We start from the raw sequence: 22,610 nt of genomic DNA on the forward strand, positions 1-22,610 counted from the left end.
AACCATAACATTCATTAAAACGTAATCCATCATTATTAATGACAACAACAGTATGGTGAGACTTTCTTCCCCTTTTATGTTGCTTTCATCCAGGCACAAACATCAGCTCGGCTTCCTCACACCAGCATCACATCAGAAGAGGGTAAATTGCTCGTTCGGATTATCCTGGGTCAACAAACTGCAAAAAAAAAGGTGGAGGAAAAAGTGAAAATTTATTTTCAAAGTGTTCATTGTCTTCTTCCTCTCTCCTTTTCCCCCTTTTCTCTCCTTGCAGGCAGAAGGTGATGAAACAGGGGCATACGACATGACGAAATTAGAATGCAATTATTGCTTTAAGTAAAACAAAACTCAGTCTCTCACAAAAGGTGTGGAAACTCCAGTTGGCCAACCATCTCGATTGCGGTCACGCTTTGCAACTAGACCCAGTTGAGTTTTTGGCAGGAGATTCCCCAGGAACTATGCTGGGGAAATGAGAAGGCATGTTGCATCCTATGCCGTTGCCATGTAGAGTACGCTTTGTTATTTAGGGATAAACACTGGGATGGAGCTCAGCTTGCACCATCAATGAGTAATTACAGCTTCTGGAAATGTGCTCCTCTGAATTGTTAAAAGAGAGGGAGGGAGAAGGCCTTTGTTTCAGATGCGACAATATCCATCTGTCTTACCAGATCTGCCGTGTTTCCTCACGGCTGCTCCTGCACCCACTTTTTAAAAGGAATCTTGTCTTTTTGGAGATGAAAATTTAAGGCATTTTCCTGGTCTCAATTGGGTTTGCTAGAGGGTAATCACCAGAATTATGATGATGGGAGCCCTTTCCTTTTAATGCCACGGGCATGCCATTTTTACCTCAAGCAATATAATCGAGGGATATGGTATATATCAAGCCCAGAGGACAGAGACAGTTCTCCAGACATCTACCTGGCCTTTGGGTAGCTCCCCAGGGCACACCTTTCATGGACTCTACTCAACCTCCTTGAAAAAAAATTCCTGGCTGGAATATTCCCTTGGATGTCCAACAATGGTTAGAATCTAGCAGAAAGGATATGAAGGGTCAGGATACGTCCACACTATTTATGTGAAGAACTATGATGCCACTTTAGACAGTCTTGGCTTCCTCCAAAGAACCCAGGGAACTGTATGTTGTTTAAGGTGCTGAGAGCTGCAAGGAGCCCAAATAGAGCGGTTTAGTCCTCAATCCCTTTCCCCAGGAAATTCTGGGAATTGTAGCTCTGTGGGGAAAAGATGGAGTCTCATAACAACTCTCAGGCCCCTAAACAAGCTATGGCTGGAATAATTTTGGGGTGGAAGCAATGTCATAGCCCTCAACTGCCCTGACTGAATTGGAACATCCCATTCTGGGGACACCATGCTCTCGCACAGGTCACATGACTTACCCGGGTCCCAGTTTTTGGCCTGGACATGTTGTAGGGTATGCAGTGACATTTTAACGCGGTAACATGTTCATTGTATGGTGTGAATGTCTCCAGACATTCATTTTCGGTCTCTGATGAATGTAGTGCAATGAAATCCAGAGTCCTGGTTTCCTTGAACTTCCATCCCGGTATGCCTTGAGGCCTACATAGTGGATTAGTCTAACTCATGTGGGCACCTCTCAGCACCCTTAACAAATTACAGTTCCCAAAATCTTGGGTGGGACCTATGATGGTTCAAGAGGTATAGTGATACCTCGGGTTAAGTACTTAATTTGTTCTGGAGGTCCGTTCTTAACCTGAAACTGTTCTTAACCTGAAGGACCACTTTAGCTAATGGGGCTTCCTGCTGCTGCCATGCCGCCGGAGCAAGATTTCTGCTCTTATCCTGAAGCAAAGTTCTTAACCCGAGGTAATATTTCTGGGTTAGCAGAGTCTGTAATCTGAAGCGTATGTAACCAGAGGTACCACTGTACTTTTGTTCAGTCAAAATAGCCATTACTAGGAACATGTCCTCACAAACAGTCCTGGAATAGCAAAAGGGGGGTGGCCTTTCCTTCACTTGAGGTTTTCAAACAGAGGTTGTATGACCATCTGTCAGGGATTCTTCAGTTGTGATTTCTGCTTTACCAGGAGCTGGACTCCACAATTCCACAACTCTACAATTCTATGATTCTGTGAGCATTTGAATGCTTTCCAACCGTTTAAGAGGCATCTGAACAGCAGCAAACAGCCCAACATGTCATGCATCTCTCTTTCATTCTCTTGGGCCAATGCATTGTCCTTTTTTATATATTCTTTGGCACCACGTCTTTCGTTACTGCTGCCCACTCCTCTTGTCTCCCAGCAGACATGGCTGTCACTACATCAATTACCAGCATTCATTCCGCCTCTTTCACCGTGACCCGAATGGACTCCTTGTTCTCTGGCCGTTGACAGCCTTCAGAGGCTCCAGCCATGCCGGCCACTGGCTACTGAACCCTCTGCAGACAACCTTATTATGGCAAATTGCGGAAGCGACGGAGACCCAATTAGACTTTGCCTCGTCCAATATAGCCCAGAGGCTTAAGTTACTTGGACGAAGCCAGGATGGTAGAATATCCTGGAGAACAAATACACAGCGGCCCACAACCCGTTGTCTCTCTCTTCTGCTCCTTTCTCTCTCCCGTTTGGAGATTGACATTCCTAATTATACCTGTCATTAGGACCTAATGAGGTCTGTTTCTTTAAACGTCATCTCTCCTCCTCAGAAGAAAATGATGTTCCATATTGCTTTTTTAAAAAATAAAAATTCTTCAAGGTCAGCTCATTTCTGGAATGGGGACAGTGGATTTCCTCACTATGGAGGTTCCCCCAGAGTGAACTATAGAAGATACCATTGTTCTGTGAGCCATAGAGCAGGGTGGGGTGATGGCATTTTCATGTCCGTGGAGAGCAAGGGTTGATACTTCTGTGGGAGTTTCCCCCCCCACCCAATACTGAGATGGAAGATCCCATTGAAGTCACAGGAGTATATTTGTGGGGGTGCTCCCACACCTGAGTTCTTTAATGGCATTCTTTCACAGAGGTAGGTGGAAATTTGTGGAGACCAGATATACAGTGGTACCTCAGGTTACATGCGCTTCAGGTTACAGACTCCGCTAACCCAGAAATAGGACTTCGGGTTAAGAACTTTGCTTCAGGATGAGAACAGAAATTTCACAGCAGCGGTGGGAGGCCCCATTAGCTAAAGTGGTGCTTCAGGTTAAGAACAGTTTCAGGTTAAGAATGGACCTCCGGAACGAATTAAGTACGTAACCTGAGGTACCACTGTACTAAAGTTTGGATGTGGGGGATCAAAAGTTGTAAACGGAGCTCACTTTAGAGTATGGCAGCAGGGGCGGGCTTTGGCAATATTGCGCCCTGAGCAAGGACAACATTTGGCACCCCCCACCCCAGACATTTCTTATTTCCACAGCAATTGAATAGGCACCCGTGTAAATATAGCAGACCCTCCAAGTGTCCCTATTTCCCAGTGACAGTCCTAGATTTACAAAAGCTGTACTGGTTTCTAATTTGACCCCAGAATGTCCTGCTTTTCCTTCAGATGTCCCTATTTTCATCAGGGAAATGATGGAGGGTGTGGCGTTATCCAACCTTCAAGCTATCTGAAGGCAGCCCTGTATAGGGAAGTTTTTTAAAATGTGTAATGTTTTGTTATGTTTCTTACATATATTGGAAGCTGCCCAGAGTGGCAGGGGCAGCCCAGTCAGATGGGAGGGTATAAGTGATAATAAGTATTATTATTATTATTATTATTATTATTATTATTATTATTATTAAATAGGATATCCCTATTTTCATCGAGAAATGTTGCAGGATATTATATAGGATTAGTCATAGCTGTCAACGTTTCCCTTTTTTAAAGGGAAATTCCCTTATTCCGAATAGGATTCCTCACAAGAAAAGGGAAAAGTTGACAGCGATGGGATTAGTAGTAGTAGTAGTAGTAGTAGTAGTAGTAGTAGTATTTTGTGGCCCCTCAGCTCAGCTCCCTGTGCAGGAGAACTATCCACACTGACCTAAATCTGTCAGAAGCCAATTACCTCACAGGCATCATAATGAGGCTGTAACTGCCAAACATTGCATGCAATAAAGAACTGTGAGGCAAAAGACTAACAGGTTTATTATGGCATAAGCTGCAATACCATGACATCTGGTCCATGGTATTGGACCATGCCAAGGAGGCAAGGAGGTATTGGACCATGCCAAGGAGGCAAGGAGGTATTGGACCATGCCAAGGAAGGGAACTGGAATGGAGGTACAAATGCGGCCCTCCAAGCGTCTCTTTTTTTATATATATAAATTTTTATTAGTTTTTAAATATCATTTTCAACAGTAATTAAACATACTTTTACATCTTATACAATTTTTTCACTTTCATCAATCCTGTCTGAAAAATTTCCGATCTAATCTCTTAATATACTTTTCTTACTTTCCCTATTACACTTAAATCTCATAACGGATATCTCTTTTCTTTTTCTACTTTGTAACATTTCCTATTTTTCTCTTTACAGAACTTCTTGTAATCCTACTAGCGTAATTTGTTGATTACAATTGCTCTTCAAATAGTTCACATGCTTCTTCCAATCTTCTGTGAATCTCTGGTCCCGCAGGTTTCGAATCCGTCCTGTCATTTTATCCAGCAGCCCTCCTAGCCTCTCAGTCTGTCCCTTGGGACTCTCCTGTGCCACCTCTCACTGGCCCTACTCTGCACCCTTCCCAGCTGTTTCTGCCTTGCTGGGATGTGCTAGTGTGGTATGATGCTTAAGAGTGTCAGGGTAGGACCTGGGAGTAAAGGCTAAAGGGACCCCTGACCATTAGGTCCAGTCGTGGCCGACTCTGGGGTTGCGGTGCTCATCTCGCTTTACTGGCCGAGGGAGCTAGTGTACAGCTTCCAGGTCATGTGGCCAGCATGACTAAGCCGCTTCTGGCAAACCAGAGCAGCGCACGAAAATGCCATTTACCTTCCCGCTGGAGTGGTACCTATTTATCTACTTGCACTTTGACGTGCTTTCAAACTGCTAGATTGGCAGGAGCAGGGACCGAGCAACGGGAGCTCACCCCATCGTGGGGATTCGAACCACCGACCTTCTGATCGGCAAGTCCTAGGCTCTGTGGTTTAACCCACAGCGCCAGCCATGTCCCTAGGACCTGGGAGACCAGGGTTCAAATCCTTACATGGAACATGAGGCTCACTGGGTGAACAGTCACTGCTTTTCTCAGCCTAACCTACCTCACAAGGTTGTTGTGAAGATGAGAGGTGAAGGAATCATGTGAGCCACCTTGAGCTCCTTGGAGGAAATGGCGAGATATAAATGCAACAATGAAATAAATCTAGTTTGACCCTGACTATTTAACCACCCATTTTGTGAGACAGTATCCCTACTGAGAGACGACAGGAACCTACTAATCTATGGTTTCCGGCAACAATTGAAGGTATTTCTGGTTGGACATGCTTTTCTTTATTAATTTATATACTGCTTAACGCCCTGATGGCTTCTAACCTCCCCCCCCAAAAAAAAACCCCAACAACCACCCATTGCGCAATAGTGCAAAAATACAGAATTATAAATACACCTTAATTAAAATGTGCAATAAATCAACTCCATTGAAACATTAATTTTCATTCCCAGCTGGATTTATATGAGGGGGAAATCAGACTTTCTGCCTTGGGTGTTTTCGTGTATTGTTTTAACACCTATCTTTAGTTGGTTTTGTGTACTGTTTTTTGAACCTATTTTTAGTATTTATTATTGCCTGATTGTAAATCTCCTTGAAATGCTGATGAAAAGCCATTCATAAATTAAGATTATAACAAGCTAGCTAACCGAGGTTTCGATCTGCAAAGCATCTGCAACTCAGAGCCACCATCTAGTTGTGGCCGAGGCTTCAATCCTACCCTCACTTACCTGGGAGTAAGACCCACTGAATCTCTGAGTACAGGGTTGCCCTTTTAAAGTTGCAGCTCTGTGCCATCTTAAAGGTAAAGGTAAAGGGACTCTTGACCATTAGGTCCAGTTGTGGCTGACTCTGGGGTTGCTTTACTGGCTGAGGAAGTGAACAGGTCATGTGGCCAGCATGACTAAGCCGCTTCTGGCGAACCAGAGCAGCGCACGGAAACGCTGTTTACCTTCCTGCCGGAGTGGTACCTATTTATCTACTTGCACTTTGATGTGATTTTGAAGTGCTAGGTTGGCAGGAGCAGGGACCAAACAACGGGAGCTCACCCCATCGCGGGGATTCGAACCACCGACCTTCTGATCAGCAAGTCCTAGGCTCTGTGGTTTAACCCACAGCGCCACCCGCGTCCCTTGATTCTGTGCCATCTTACTGGGCACTAAGTTCCATTGAACCAAATGGCTTCAGATGCCATGCATCTAGGGTTGCACTGTTAAAATAAATCCGTCCGCAGGAGCTGGCCTGCAAGGTACCCTGATCCTACAACCACAATAATCCTTCTGAAATGGAAATGGTAATTAATTTCAGCCCTGCCTCGCAGAGTCACCGTCAGGGTTAATGGGATAAGAATTGTGCAGAACTCTACAGAGAAACCTCAGCTTCGGGGATGATGGATGGCTCCCTCACAGGGGAATTCTAAGGCGTCCCCTGGAAAGAACCTTTCGCCAAACACAGGGAGGAGTTACATTTTATTAATTTCTAAAATAGAGGAGATAGATAGATAGATTCCAAGACTGTCCCCTTTTAAAGAAACAAAATGCCACACTATATAAAAGGTAAAACAGCTCATGCAATAGGACGGGAAGCAGAGAGGGGGGGGGTGCCAAGTTCCCAGAGGCAAAATATTTTCTGTGGTGTGAAGACACTTCTTTCTTCCAACACTTTGCCATTCATTCAGCAAGACAGGAATGCTTGCAGGCAAAAGAGGAGACGATGATGGATTGGGAATTTTTGATAGATATATATATATATACATTTTTTTAAAAAAAAAATCCACACAGATGTTTCTGAGTAACTTTTCATAAATCTTCATGGTTGAAACATCACCAGGGCGAGGTGGAAAAGGGGGTGGAATAACTTAATCATGTCAAGTTATTAGGAAGATTTACTGTGCACTGTTGCAAACAATTTTTGGGGGTGGTCTTTTGGGGAAGTTATTTCTATTATTGATGTTGTTGTTGTTGTTGCTTCAAGAAAGCCAAACCTTGCTCTAGCGCCGTTTGCGAACGCCTGTCTAAACTGAGCTCTTTCTCTCTCTCTCTTTCTTTTGATAAAATAATCCATCAGAATTAGGAACGATTAGCCTGCAGAGAGGAAAATGTACTTTTGTGGTTGGTGATCTGTCAACGTTTTGAAAACGCCGGTTTAAAAGAAAAGGGCTCCGTTTTACACCGAGGAACAAACGAAAGTAATATGTAGGGCCTACTGGGTGAAAGAAAACTACTAATTAAAAGAAGACAAGGATCATATGTAATTATGTACCACGTCGGCTGTGGAGTGTGATCAGGAAATATCTGTTGCTCAAAGAAAAAAGGGGGACGCGGGTGGGGGGCAAAGATGAACACTTCAGGAAGAGCCGAGAGAGAGGTTTTCAGGAGAATTATCATCACCTCGGAGTGGCCCGAAGGCAAGTCTCTTGACAACCCATCTATGAAACTTTTGACAGGATTCCTTAGGACAATGATTTATATGAATTTAATATAGCTCTGTAGAACACTCTTAACTAAAACACCAAAAAAAGACCTGAGGAAATAATGTTACACACCCCAATAGAAGCATGGGCTTGTGGTAGTCATGTAAGAGGTGTGAGGGAACACTTACGTGGTATACAGGTTTCATCTTCAAAGAGGCTGATAACGATTATTTAATTAACGAGTCCTATAATGCTCTGCTCTCCCTCCCTTGCTCTCCTTCCCCCTCACATAAGACTCCAGGGACAACAGGTAAATAATGTGCTCAGCTGCGATTCTGAACCCTGAAGAAGGGTGTCACAGACTGGTTTGGAGACAGAGGAATGGTGAGAGGAACCCGCTGGGGAACCCCTAGGAGTGATGGTGGGACGACGATGAGTGTTCAGAGGGAGAAGAGGGATAGGACTGGGAGGACGAGGAGTTGGAAGTGGAAGAGGTAACAGGGCTTAGTGAGCAGGGAGAGTTTGTGGAAGAACCAGTCCAGAATCAGAAGCAGGTAAGGAGGCAGAGGTGAGTGTGGCTGGTGAAGAGGCATTGGTTTCATCTCCTGCTGCGACAAGCTACCATTCCTTTTGGTCTCCCAGAACCAGGAGAAGCATGAAGGGGGAGGAACAAAGACAGACATGCAGGCGCCATCTCCAGTTGCTTGGAAAGCACCCTAGAGAGGAGGGGACTTAGGAAGCTGTTGGAAGGCAAGGACCTTCACTCTCAGCAATTGCTTCGTGGGGGAAAGACCTGCTGGAGATTTTTAATTATTATTATTTAATAAATTCATATATCTCCCTTCATCCAAAGATCTCAAGGTGGTTGTGACCCTAACAGGAAACTTTTTTTCAGTCCTTCTTGCCCAGGAGGACCTGGGTCAATGCAGAGTCACTCCTGTTCCTTCAGACAGCAAGGCTGCAAGGCCTCAACTTGCGAGACCAGCCATGTTTGGTTCCTCTGCTCCTTGAGCCCTTTCCATTCTGGCTCATTGGCAGAAGAGTTTTTAAATGAAGAACCAGTGTTTGCTTCATTTCTCCTCCTTCCCGATCTCTTTTCCTCTTGCGCCACATCTTTGAGATTGTAAGCCTGAAGGCAATTCCTTACAGGAGGGGGAAGGGAAAGCACACGGACCTCCAGATCTCCCTCTCCTCTATCACAGCTACTATGATGCTTCACTGGGCAGTTGGAAACTCCCCATTGTGCTCCTGGTGCAATGGGATTTCTAAATCCAGAATTGGCCTTAGGAAAACTGAATGCTTTTCTTGATCTTTGCGGGAATTAGCTCACTCGAGCAAAGCCAATTCCAAATGGAGCCTGAGAGTTTAATGCAGGCATAGGCAAACTCTGGCCCTCTAGATGTTTGGGACTACAATTCCCATCATCCCTAGCTAACGGGACCAGTGGTCAGGGATGATGGGAATTGTAGTCCCAAACATCTAGAGGGCCAGAGTTTGCGTATGCCTGGTTTAATGCAAGCCATCCGACTCAATATGAGGCAAAACGAATTTGTTGTTAGCCGCCCTGAGCCCGGTTTTTGAACCAGGAAGGGCGGGGTATAAATAAAATTTTATTATTATTATTGTTGTTGTTGTTGTTATTGTTGTTGTTATAGCAACGGGTGAGCTTCTTTCCACCTGTGACAGTGGGCAGTCTGGTCTCGGGATGACAATGTTAATAATATTAAATGTTAATAAATGTCAGAAACTGCCGTTACTGAGCAAGTAAGAGCAACTAGCCCACACCACTCCCAGGAAGGAGTGCTACTATTGTGACTGAAGAAGAATTACCTTACTCCCCTCTGGCATCCAGCCTGTAAATCTTCCCAAGCACACCTAGATGATATCCCTTCATCCTCAACGGGCTCAGTGAGTGAGTTTGAATTGCTCAAGTCTTAATTAGCCCCATCCCATCCCTGCTCCTTTATGTGCCAAGCAGACACAATTTGTGTTCCCAGGCAGAATGCAACAGAGAACACGCTGTTCCACCCTTGGCATGCGTGGCCCTTCTCCGAGACGGCAGTCATGTCTTCCATCCACCTTCTTCTGGCTCCTCACCTCCAGGGTTGGCGTGCCCACCCTTGGAGCTCTCATCCGTGGGGATGTGCCCTTCCTGGACCAGCTGAGCTCAGAAAGTCTCTGGCCACAAAAGGGAGCTGACTTCCTAACCCCTTTTTCAGGTGGATGAAGGGGCTCACTGCTTTGCTCCCCTTAGCAATGAGCTCTTCGCCTTGGTAAGGTGACACGTTGTCTGACTCCGGAAGAAGCCTGCTACCACACCAATTGCTTTTGAGGCTATCACCTTGGCAAGAGAGGGGAAGAGGTGGGCTTTCTTTAAAGGCTTCACTAGCTCAAGCAGGGAGGAAGTGGAAAGCTTTTGAAGATGAAACGAGTCCCCTTGCTCTGCGTGCTCATCCACTCCACCCTCGGTGCCCCACACAAAAGAAAAGCTTACAAGCCCACTTCCCCCGCTGTGAAGCAGCTCTGATTTTTAGCTAAGAAATCACAGTTCTGCAAACACAGAGACCTACTCAGCTACTGCAAAGCCTAATTAGTCCTGAGCCAACCCACCTCCACCCCCATCCTGTTAGAATTCCTGCTCCGTGATTGCAGTCATGGGATTGTTGTCTATCACATGACGGTGTATGTTTTGACTCCACAGAGTGGGATGTGACAGAGACAGGGTGTTTGTGTTACTGTGTTCCATGAAGTGGGACGATTGTCCTTTGTTGATTGTCTTTGCTGTCTGATGCTAGAGAGAGAGGGAGCCAGGTTACAGTGCTCCGTGTGTGTTTATATGTAACTAAAGTAGATTAGCCAAAATGCTGAGTTGCTGAGGTCTGTTACGCAACTGCACAAACTCTGCAGATCCCTAAGTGTGCCGGGGTCAGTTGGCATCGGTCGCTGTGATGTTCGGGCTGAAGAAAGCTTTTGAAGCTCCCGAACAATCGACCAGGAGGGAGAGAACAAGCCAGTTGGGCATGTGTCTCTGCCAGGGTCCTACTCGAGTGTAGGCTGAACTCCTAACATTTGGCATGTGAGGGGTTTTTTGGCAAAGCTGCACCTACCTGTCTGAAACCTGGCATTGTATATGATTTGAGGTGTGGGGTAGGTAAAGATACAGATGGGCCAAAAGACAGCTTGTAGGTACATTGATCAGCTGATTGGCAGCACCTGCAAAGCCCCGATAATCAGCTGATTGTTGGAGCTTGCAGGGCTCTGTGCATGGCATCAATCAGCTGACACAAGAATGGGTCTTTTCTGCAGTGGCTCCGTTTATGGAATGTTCTTACCAGGGAAGTTTGCCTGGTGCCTTCATTATACATCTTTAGGCATCAGGCAAAGACGTTCCTCTTTAACCAGGCCTTTGGCTGATTGACACCCAATGTCCTTTTAAAATGTATTGGGGAGGGGGCTGCTATTGGGTTATTTTTATGTTTGTTTTGATCATATATTTTTTCTTTTTATATTGCGATTTTACGTTGTAACCATCCTGAGACCTGCTAGCATAGGGCAATATACACGTTTAATAAATAATAAACAATACTTGTCACGACTTGCATAGATCCATGGGCAAAACACCCAAGCCCTGGCAATCAGACGATCATCAGGGCTTGCATCCATTTGCTAAAATACAGGAAGGTGGAAGTTTCATGCTTGTATTGTCAGTCCTCTATTATTCCTGCTTGGCACCACAGAGCCTCTGCCCAAAATAAGTGCATGGTTCAAGCTCCTCATGTGGGGATATCCAGACCCAAAATTTAATCCCATCCATACTTGTCCAAGTCTTGAGAAAGAGGCGTAAAAATGTTCTTTCTCGCAGGGCAGGCCCTACCATTAGGCAGAGGGAGCTGACTGCCTCGGGTAAATGATGCTGGGGGCAGACAGTGGTGGTCAGGTGTGGGAGGACAGAACTGTGTGCCATGCATTCTGCACAGGGCTGTCTTAAGCTGGAGTGCAAAGATCTGCCCGGCGCCACCCTCCCCAGGTTGCCCAGTCTCAGGTGCGCAGGAGAGCAGAGGTAGCCAGCCACCTCAGCGTCTCACTGGCTTGATCATCCCCGAACCCACGGCACAGAGCTGCCCACAGCAGAAGAGTCTGCTGCAGCCCTCCAACCGACAGACGGGCTCTTCCCTGGACTCAATTTTCAGGCCCCGGACTCTCGGCCTGGCGCCCCTGAGAGCCCGGCGCCTGGGTGCCCCGCACCCCTAGCACCTATGGGTAAGACGGCCCTGATTCTGCACTTCACCCCCAAAGTTAGTGTGCACCCCTCAGTAGACAGTGAATCGTTTAGGGCTTTATATGTTAATAACAAGGCCATGAAGATGTTCTAACGAGTTTTTGTGGTGTAACTTGGCAGGTCCTAAAAGGTAGCATGTAAATCTCTCAAATAAATAAATTTGCAGCATCTGTGTTAGCATTAGAACTCTGCTGAAGATCCTGCACTTTTCTGTGCTTTGCAGCAATAATTAGTTGTGATTCCTTAGTTTTTATTGAAATGGAGTGTGCATGAATAAGCTGTCTCCAGATTTTGGCTCTCTGAAGCAAACATGTCACCAGTTAAGAGAGGGGAAACAATTCCAGTTGACATCTCCCGGCTGCATTTTTTTTCATGTAAAATCATCCCAAGGGCTTCAGATTATTTTTATTTTTAATGCTGTCATTTATTTTATTTTTATTTGTTTGGCTCTAGAAGAGTGTGAGATAGTGCCAAACCAAGGAGTGGAGGAGGGATGAGATTTCAATCACCAAGTGGCAATGACCAAGTCTGGAGATGAATTAATTTGGCAGGTGGTGAGCCAGCTAAATGAACACTTGGACATGTTTGATGATGTCCGAGTGCCGTTTGTTTGGCTCCCATTTTGCAAAATCAATTCATCTCAGATCTTGGCCAGCAATTTAGTGAAACACCTCTCTTTGCTCAGCACTATCTTACGATCTCCCTGAGCTAAGAATAACTCAACAACTTAAAATAATAATAAAATGAACGCAACCTCTGGAATGCCCAAGGAACGGTCAGTGAATTTTCAGTCTATTGATAGCAAAAGGCCACTGGGTTTGGTTTCTTTACCTCCCATTTGGAACAGAGTGCTGTTCTCAAGGGTTTTGTTTCCAATGAAACAAAATTCTGTGTCCAAGGCAGCTGTCTACCAGCTCCCTCTGATACGCAGGCTGAGACCCTACCTGCCTGCAGACTGTCTTCCAGAGTGGTGCAAGCATTGGTTATCTCCCACTTGGACTACTGCAATGCGCTCTACGTGGGGCTACCTTTGAAGGTGACTCAGAAACTGCAATTAATCCAGAATGCGGCAGCTAGACTGGTGACTGGGGGCGGCCGCCAAGACCACATAACACTGGTCTTGAAAGACCTGCATTGGCTCCCAGTACTATTCTGAGCACAATTCAAAGTGTTGGTGCTGAGCTTTAAAGCCCTAAATGGCCTCGGCCCAGTATATCTGAAGGAGCGTCTCCACCCTCATCGTTCTATCCAGACACTGAGGTCCAGCTCTGAGGGCCTTCTGACAGTTCCCTCATTGTGAGAAATGAGGTTACAGGGAACCAGGCAGAGGGTCTTCTCGGTGGTGGTGCCCACCCTGTGGGATGGCCTCCCAGCTTCAGATGTCAAGGAAATAAGCAACTATCCTACTTTTAAAAGACATCTGGAGGCAGCCATGTTTAGGGAAGTTTTTAATGTTTAATGCTGTATTGTGTTTTTAATATTCGATTGGGAGCTGCCCAGAGTGACTGGGGAAACCCAGCCAGATGGGCGGGGTATAAATAATAAATTATTATTATTACAATGATAGCTATACTCAGACTAGACCCACTGAAATGTATGGAGATGGCTTAGGGATCAATCCTAAACACAGGAAGCTGGTGTAAATTAAGCTGGCATAAAGTTACACCAAATTCAAATCCAGTTCATCAGCAGGGGTGCTGCTGCTGTTCTGGCTAAAAAGACTCAAAACAGTCCACAAAGGGAACAAAACAGTAACATCATCATAGAATCATAGAATTGTACAGTTGGAAGGGACCACAGGGCCTTCCAGGGGTCATCTAGTCCAACCCCCTACAACTGAGGAATCTTTTCCCCAACGAGGGGCTTGAACCCATGAAACTGAGTTTAAGAATCTCATGCTCTTTGGGCTGAGCTGTCTCCCAGGTTTCACTGGATCAAATTCATCCGTTTCATTGAATTAATGGAACTAAATAGTTTTAAAAGTAAAAACAGTTGAAAATAACTATTTCAAACATTCAAAAAAAATCAGCAATAAAGTAAAACAACAACAACCCCAGATTAAAACACACACATCAACATTCTACACATCTGGATAAGGTAAAGGTAAAGGGACCCCTGACCATTAGGTCCAGTCGTGGCCGGCTCTGGGGTTGCAGCACTTATCTTGCTTTATTGGCCGAGGGAGCCGGCGTACAGCTTCCGGGTCATGTGGCCAGCTTGACTAAGCCGCTTCTGGCAAACAAGAGCAGCGCACAGAAACGCTGTTTACCTTCCCACCGGAAAGGTACCTATTTATCTACTTGCACTTTGACATGCTTTCGAACTGCTAGGTTGGCAGGAGCTGGGACTGAGCAACGGGAGCTCACCCCATCATGGGGATTCGAACCGCCGACCTTCTGATCGGCAAGTCCTAGGCTCTGCGGTTTAACCCACAGTGCCACCCGCGTCCCACACATCTGTATAGGCTTGTCTAAATTAAAATGTTTCTGGAAGGTGCTGGAAAGAGTACAGTAAAGGCACCTGCCCAGTTGTCAATAGGTAGGGAATTCCAGAGGATAGATTCTGCCGCACTGAAAAGCATGGAAACACCAATGCTGTTTGTTTTGCAACTTCGTTACCAAGCATCTATGCTTCTAATTTTGGTTGCTGGGCCATTTTTAAAAAGTGGATTTTGTTGCATGTTTTTTGTGCCAAGATTTATGATAATTAGCAGTCATCTCTGTAATTAGCAGGTGGTAACAGATAGGTAGAGATGTCCCGTTCATGTGACACGTATGACAGGTTGACATATTTACCCTTTCTCCTTTTTTTTTTTAAAAAAAAATGACTGTGAAGTCTTTGTGTTTGGGATTCTGGCAATTCCGGGTGTCAGGCGGGAATGGCAGGGAGGCAGGGAAGTAAATCTTGGCAAGTCCTTCTCAGTCCTGGGTGAGAGAAAATGATGGGGGTGCAAGATGCAAGTGCTCACACGTAAGGACCGGGTTTACGCAGGACTGCTTTTGCTCTGCAGCTATCAACATGTTCCTCTCTTCCGATGCCGCAGTGAAGCAACAGCTTCCAACAGAACTGGCTGAGTAGCTTTTCAAAACCAAGGAAAGAAATGTATCATTCCCCAAAAAAGAATGTTGCTTTCACACAGTGCTCAGGAAACCCACATGGTCAGGGAAAAGCTGTGCGGTCAGGGAAAAAACCATGCTGTCCAGGGTTGTAAAGACTGCGGAGAGAATAATTGGGTGCACTCTTCCCACCTTGGATCAAATCTATGCTTCCAGGTTCCATAAGAAAGCTGCAGAGATAGCGCAGGATAGTGCGCACCCCGGAAATTATCTCTTTCAGCTTCTGCCTTCTGGAAGAAGGTACAGGGTTATAAAGACTAGGACTAGCCACCTGAGAAACAGTTTCTACCCAAATGCAATTTTGCTTTTAAATGCATTGTAAGGAGTCTCTCAGGGACGCGGGTGGCGCTGTGGGTTAAACCACAGAGCCTAGGACTTGCCGATCAGAAGGTCGGCAGTTTGAATCCCCGCAACGGGGTGAGCTTCCGTTGCTCAGTCCCTGCTCCTGCCCACCTAGCAGTTCGAAAGCACATCAAAGTGCAAGTAGATAAATAGGTATCGCTCCGACAGGAAGGTAAACGGTGTTTCCGTGCGCTGCTCTGGTTTGCCAGAAGTGGCTTAGTTATGCTGGCCACATGACCCGGAAGCTGTACGCCGGCTCCCTTGGCCAATAAAGCAAGATGAGTGCCGCAACCCCAGAGTCGGCCACGACTGGACTTAATGGCCAGGGGTCCCTTTACCTTTTACCAAGGAGCCTCTATGGGAGTATATTGTATTTAAAAATGGGTTATCAGAGTTTTTAGGGGGCTAGCCAGGTTGGGATAGCTGGGATAGCAGGCTTGTTGGGCTGTGAATGTTTTATGTAGATTTTTCAATTTCGTTGTTCTGTATGGGACAATGACAATAAAGATTATCTTTTCTCTTTCTTTAAAAGTGGCCAAAGGGCAGTCCAGATCACAAACCTTCCCTGTGATCATGGTGCTTGGCTATGCTCTGTCCATTTCTGGGCACCACATTTTAAAAATGTGAAATGAGCCTACAGGATCAGGTCCCTGGCCAATCTAACCCACCTTCATGTTCTCACAATGGCCAACCAGATATCCGTAGGAAACCAGCAAGCAGGACTCGAGCACAAGAACACTCTCCCTTCCTGTGGTTTTCAGCAACTGGTATTCAGAAGCATTGCTGCCTTCCACTGTGGAGGCAGAGAATAGCTATCCTGCCTAGCAACCATCAATATTCCTCTCCTCCATGACATAGGAGGACACAGGAAGCTGCCAGACCTCTAAGTCAGCCTTTCTCAACCTTCGGTCCCCAGATGTTTTTGGCCTACAACTCCCATCACCCCTGACCACTGGTTCTGTGAGCTAGGGATCCTGGGAGTTGTAGGCCCAAAACATCTGGGGACCCAAGGTTGAGAACCACTGCTCTAAGTGCTGCTCTCCTCCTTTGGTGACCATTCGTAGCCGAGTAAGATTGTCTTCCATAACATGGTTTTAACAATGAGTTTTAGTTGACTCTAGAGGCCAATTCTGGATCCACACGTCCTTCCACAGTGGGGACACTGGTTTCTGGGTGGGAGTTGATCACAGTGTGGATTTGCCAAGCTTGCCTTCCTCTTAGCACATTTCTCCTTTGTGTCCTGATTTTGAGTGTCTTCAAAGCCCATGACACATTTGGTAAAGGCTGTTTTCCAATTGGTGCACTCGCAGGCCAGTGATTCCCAGTGGTTGGTGTTTATACTACATTTTTTTATATTTGCCTTGAGAGAGTCTTTAAACCTCTTTGGTTGACCACCAGCATTACGCTTTCCATTTTTAAGTTCGGAATAGAGGAGTTGCTTTGGAAGACGATAATCAGGCATCTGCACAATATGACCTGTCCAACGAAGTTGATGTTGAAGAATCATATCTTCGAACACTGGTGATCTTTGCTTCTTCCAGTACACTGATATTAGTTTTCCTGTCTTCCCAGGTGATGTGTACAAATTTTCGGAGACACCGTTGATGGAATCTTTCAAGGAGTTGGAGATGGCATTTATAACTGGTCCATCTTTCACAAGCGTACAGTAAGGTTGGTAGTAGTACAATAGCTTTGTAAAAAAGCATTTTGGTTTCCCTGCGAATGTCCTGCTCCTCAAGCACTCTGCACTTCTAAGTGATATCCATAGAATTGTAGAGTTGGAAGGGATAATAAGAGTCATCTAGTCCTACCCCCTGCAATGTAGGAATCTCAGCTAAAGCATCCGTGACAGTTGCTAAGTTTTACTCAGAGGAGACCTCTTAAAATTTAATATAGTCATGTTCATCCATTTCAATGATGCTATAGGAAAATAGAAATATATGAAGCCCAATTGCTGGACTACAAATCCCATCATCCATCATGATTGGCCATGCTGGCTGGGGCTGGTGGGGTCATTGGAGTTCAACAACCCTTGGAAAGCCGCTGATTTAACTACAGTAATAATTGCAATGTATTTTTAAATTATACTAAGTATCATTAAAATGGCTTTATCAGTATTCATCAGTCACCCTGATGTCCGTAGACTATACATTGTCGGGTGCTAGTGCTGGGGGAAACTATGCAAGCTGCCTTGAGCAACTTGGGTGAACAGCAGGCTAGAACTACAAAATACAGTACAAATAACTGGAACGAGTGTTTCTTAAGAACTCTGTTCCATTCCTCTGGGAGCCACCACTAGAATCTGAGTGCTTCGCTGTGCCTTCAGCCAGGAGTTTGGAATTGTTCAGGCAGCAAACTGGTCTGTTTTTGCTTGTATAAGATATTTTGTTTTTGTTTTTTTTAATGTTTGGTGATTTGTTGTGTTTTGATATACAGTATGTTGTGAGCTGCCCACAGTGGCTGGGGAAACCCAGACAGATTGTTGGGATATAAATTAAATTGTTGTTGTTGTTTTCTTGGAAAGAAATTGGCTCTCTTTCCTCACCCTCGTAAATTTGAATCTCATTGCACCAGTTTGACTGGGAGTTCTTTGATATTACAATTGAGAGGAGATATGATAGCCATCTTCAAATATATCAAGGGCTGCCACATAGAAGAGGGAACAACAGCTTGTTTTCTCCTGCCTGGAGGGTAGGACTAGGAACAATGGTTTCAAGTGACAAGGAAGGCGATTCTGCCTAAATATCAGGAAGAACTTGATTTCCCCCAGCCCTGAAAACCTTCTAAACCAGGTCTTGGGAATCTGTGACTCTCCTAATGTGGCTAGACTCCAGCTACCAGCAGTCACTGCCAGCATGACCAATGGCCAGGAATGATGGGAGCTGGAGTCCCAGAACATCTCAACAGCACCACATTGGAGAATACTTTTCTCTTGTATCAATAGACCAAGCTTTCTCTTGAAGTCTAACCCTATCTCACAGGTTGCTGTGAAGATATATGGCAGGCAGGATGATATCCATTGATCTTTGACAGAAAGGTGTGGCAGAATGGCAATAAGAAAAAAAAGAATCCTCAAAAATCAGGGCAGGAATGCATCTAATGAAAGCTAAATTTCATCTGATCTTTTATCTCAGGAAAGGGAAATCTGTTAACCTCCAGATGCCCTTGGACTAAAACTCCCTTCTTCGCTGACCATTGGCCATGCTAGCTAGTGTTGATGGGAGCCGAAGTCTGACAGGGAAGGAAAATCCCAGCTCAAACAACATTAAGAATACTTCTTTCTTTTCTTTTTTGGGGGAAAATGAAGCTCAACTCGTAAACAGATGCAGATATTATGAGCTGGCCATATTGGTATTCTGGACCAGGTAGCTGCAAACTTCACTCATCACGTTGGGATAAATCCAACGCCAAATTCTATTCACCTATCTATTCCATATCTCAACTTTTTCTCAGGCACACTTATTACTACTGCAAATTGCAAAATTAAGAATAAACCTCAACCTCCTTCATTCAAGGAGCCATTCCCCATTCTCTGGAGGAGTTGTTTGCGAGATGGCTCGATTAGATTAATTAGCTAATGTTTGTAAAGTGCCTTGAAACACAGCTATAGATTAGAAAACACTGTTATAAATGTTAAGTATTATTGTTCTAAGAGATAGATAGAAAAGGTAGATAGGGAGATAGGTGAAGGGAGATACAGCAGGCAGATAATGGGAACTGTAATACTTGCAGAGCTTTGGATCTTCAAAGAGCTTTACAGGCATTAGCTAATTAATAATGTCAAGCTGGCAGATAATGGGGAGATAAAGTGAGAAGGTAGATAGGAATACATCATGCGCTTTTGGACACACACACACACACACTGTTCTCAAGTCACACCCATTAAACTTAAGGCTAATACTGAGTCTTCCAGATGGAAACCTGCTTTGTTCAATGTAGGCAGTCAGGTTGTGCATCCATAGCAGTTACTAGAGGAGGAATAACCACTGGGAGAAGCGCAGAGAGAAGAAGCACTATGGTGCATCTGCAGCAGCACAACCAGATGCCTTCACTTGCCCCAGCTGCAACAAAACATGTCTCTCCTATATCGGTCTGTACAGCCACAGCAGGAGCTGTAACTCTCCAACCGTTTGACTTCACCCCCGAAGATGCACTCTTCCAATGTATCCCGAGACAGGCAGATCATGCCAACAGCATCAGGCCCATACTCAAACCCAGACTCAGGTTGCTTGGCTTGCAGGTGTATTCTGTAGCATCACTGACGCACTAAGAATGCCTGAGTGGAAGATTTATACTGGACTGCTTTGCTTTATCGGTTGTTCTGCTATACAGTGGAACCTCGGAAGCCAAACGCCTGTAAACTCAAACGTTTTGGCTCCCGAACGATCGAAAACTGGAAGTGATTGTTCCGGTTTTCGAATGGTTTTAGGAAGCCGAACGCTCCTGCACCCAACAAGAAGCTGCACCTTGGAAGTCAAACATTTTGGAAGTCAAACTTCTGGAACAGATTCCATTCGACTTCCAAGGTAAGTCTGTACAGTGGTACCTCGGATTAAGTACTTAATTTGTTCCGGAGGTCCGTTCTTAACCTGAAACTGTTCTTAACCTGAAGCACCACTTTAGCTAATGGGGCCTCCTGCTGCCGCTGCACTGCTGGCGTGTGATTTCTGTTCTCATCCTGAAGCAAAGTTCTTAACCCGAGGTACTATTTCTGAGTTAGCGGAGTCTGTAACCTGAAGCGTCTGTAACCTGAAGCGTATGTAACCCGAGGTACCACTGTACCCTGAAGAATCAGACTCTAAACTATGTTCTTCCAGCAATAGGGTAGGATCCTTAGCACAACCAATTCCAGCTGGGTTTGCTGTCAGTTCCAGTCAACTGATAAGCACAGATAGCAAGCCCTGTTTGCCAAGAAACAACCAGGAGCACCCATTAAGGCTTCTGGTTGCTTAAGGTTGCTCCTTTGAATTTGCATCTTTATCTGCTTTGCACTTGGTGTCATATGAGGTGGGTGTGGCCAAGGGAACGAGCCCTTTCAGGTCAAATTAGGACCCGTGCCTCTGACAGTGGAGGTATCAGAGGCATAGCAAGGTTAGGTGGTAGCCGGTAAGGACTTTTCTTTGTCACCCCACCACCACATCAGCAGCTCAGGGTAGGCTTGGGAGCCGTAGGCAGGGGGCAGCCAAATGTCTCACACACACACACCAGCGATGAAACCCAGGGAGGTCTGTCCCCCGCACCCCACTTCCTACAACTCTGGGAGGTAGAACATAGCCATCATCACTAGAAGCCACGGAAAGCTTTATCTTCCACGAATAGAGCTCTTTAAGTACTGGCAAGGTGTTTCCCCAAATGTCTTGCTACTGGTTTGCAGCTTAGTAGCTGTGTTTTGAATGAATCAAAGTGTCCAGGCAGCCTTCAAAGGCAGCCCCATGTGCAACGCTTTGCAGTAGCCTAACCTAGAAGTCAGGATGCGGGTGGCGCTGTGGGTTAAACCACAGAGCCTAGGACATGCCGATCAGAAGGTCAGTGGTTCGAATCCCCGCGACGGGGTGAACTCGCATTGCTTGGTCCCTGCTCCTGCCAACCTAGCAGTTCGAAAGCACAAAGTACAAGTAGATAAATAGGTACTGCTCCCATGGGAAGGTAAACAGTGTTTCCGTGCGCTGCTCTGGTTTGCCAGAAGCGGCTTAGTCATGCTGGCCACATGACCCGGAAGCTGTACGCCGGGTCCCTCAGCCAATAAAGCGAGATGAGCGCCGCAACCCCAGAGTTGGCCACGACTGGACCTAATGGTCAGGGTCCCTTTACCTTTACCTTTAACCTAGAAGTCACCAGGGTATGGGTAACCAATTGTCTTTGTCTGTGAACGGCTGGTGCACCAGCCACCAGCTCCCTGTGCCTGGTGTGGCATCCATGCTACAAATAGCATAACTGATACCCAGAATAAATTATCCACATATGGAAAGCTGAGGAAATATCATGCTGTATCAGATGGGACGGAACATGTGCAGAGGGGAATCTGGTAACAGAGCCATTTCCCTTTCACACCTCCTCTGCCCACGGACGTTGCACAAATCAATTAATGTGCTTGGCTGCTTGCTTTTTCTCAAAACGAGCTCTTCAAAGGCAGACGATACCGATGCATGCAAATTGCCACGCTCACACACCTGCAGCGCACCTGTGCCCCTTGCATCATCATGCCACCTCTGCAGTCCCAGCCCTTGTCCTGCATGAGCGTCCTTGGAAAGATTGATGGTGCGGCTCAGGTGCTGACTCCACAGGTTCTCCCTCTCTGCGCTGCGCTTGCCAGCACATGTTTCTTAACCTCCAGCCTTCTTTCTCTGAGCACCACTGCTGCATTCTCAAAGCCATCTCCTACCCTGATTCATGGGATTACAGTGCTGGAAAGCACCGAGGGCTGCTGTCGCCAAGTCCAATCCTTGGGCCCAAATCCTTGACAGTCAGAATAGCATAGCCCACGAAGAGACTGAGCTCACAATGAATAAGGCTGTCAATGGCCACTAGTCAATCACAACTGGTGAGAGAAATGTTGTGCATCCAGTTGGCCACTATGATAACAAGATATGAGGCTAGATGAGCCTTTGGTTTGATCCTACAGGGCTTATGTTCTTATGAGTTATATCAAGAACATATGCAACATATGAAGCTCCATGTACCAAGCCCCAACCACTGGCTTTCATCATTCTTGTTATTTTTTATTTAAACACTTGTATATATGCGGGTGGCACTGTGGGTTAAACCACAGAGCCAGGACTTGCTAATCAGAAGGTGGGCGGTTCGAATCCCCGCGACAGAGTGAGCTCCCATTGCTCGGTCCCTGCTCCTGCCAACCTAGCAGTTCAAAAGCACATCAAAGTGCAAGTAGATAAATAGGTATCTTTCCGGCGGGAAGGTAAACGGCATTTCCGTGAGTTGCTCTGGTTCGCCAGAAGCGGCTTAGTCATGCTGGCCACATGACCCGGAAGCTGTACGCAGGCTCCCTCGGCCAATAAATCAAGATGAGCACCGCAACCCCAGAGTCGGTCACGACTGGACCTAATGGAAAAGGGTCCCTTTACCTTTTATATACCAATTTTAATTTATTAATCTGGAAGCTATTTGCAGTACACCTGTCACCACTGTCCTTGGCATCCATTTGTCTCAAGAGAGCCATCTGTCCTCCCTTGTTCTCTTGGAATGGCAACAGTGCCCACCTAAGAGGTGCTGGAACTGAGTTCTGGCGAGTTCCCATGAAAGTAAGCCCAGTAAGTCCATTTAGTTCAGTGGCACTTCTGCACAAGGAACTA

General features: G+C 45.8%; 1 long non-coding RNA gene across 1 annotated transcript in view; it reads right to left on the reverse strand.

Moving 5' to 3' along the window:
* LOC309378889 overlaps window positions 1-21,107 on the reverse strand; it is a 111,694-nt gene extending 90,587 nt beyond the window's left edge. The window contains exon 1 of the long non-coding RNA XR_014172255.1: window positions 20,932-21,107. This is a non-coding gene — a long non-coding RNA (uncharacterized lncRNA). The remainder of the gene's footprint in view (window positions 1-20,931) is intronic.
* Between the last annotated feature and the right edge of the window lie 1,503 nt (window positions 21,108-22,610).

This window comes from Podarcis melisellensis (genome assembly GCF_964234715.1).
Source record: "Podarcis melisellensis genome assembly, chromosome: 10".
In the NCBI taxonomy this organism is placed as follows: domain Eukaryota; kingdom Metazoa; phylum Chordata; class Lepidosauria; order Squamata; family Lacertidae; genus Podarcis; species Podarcis melisellensis.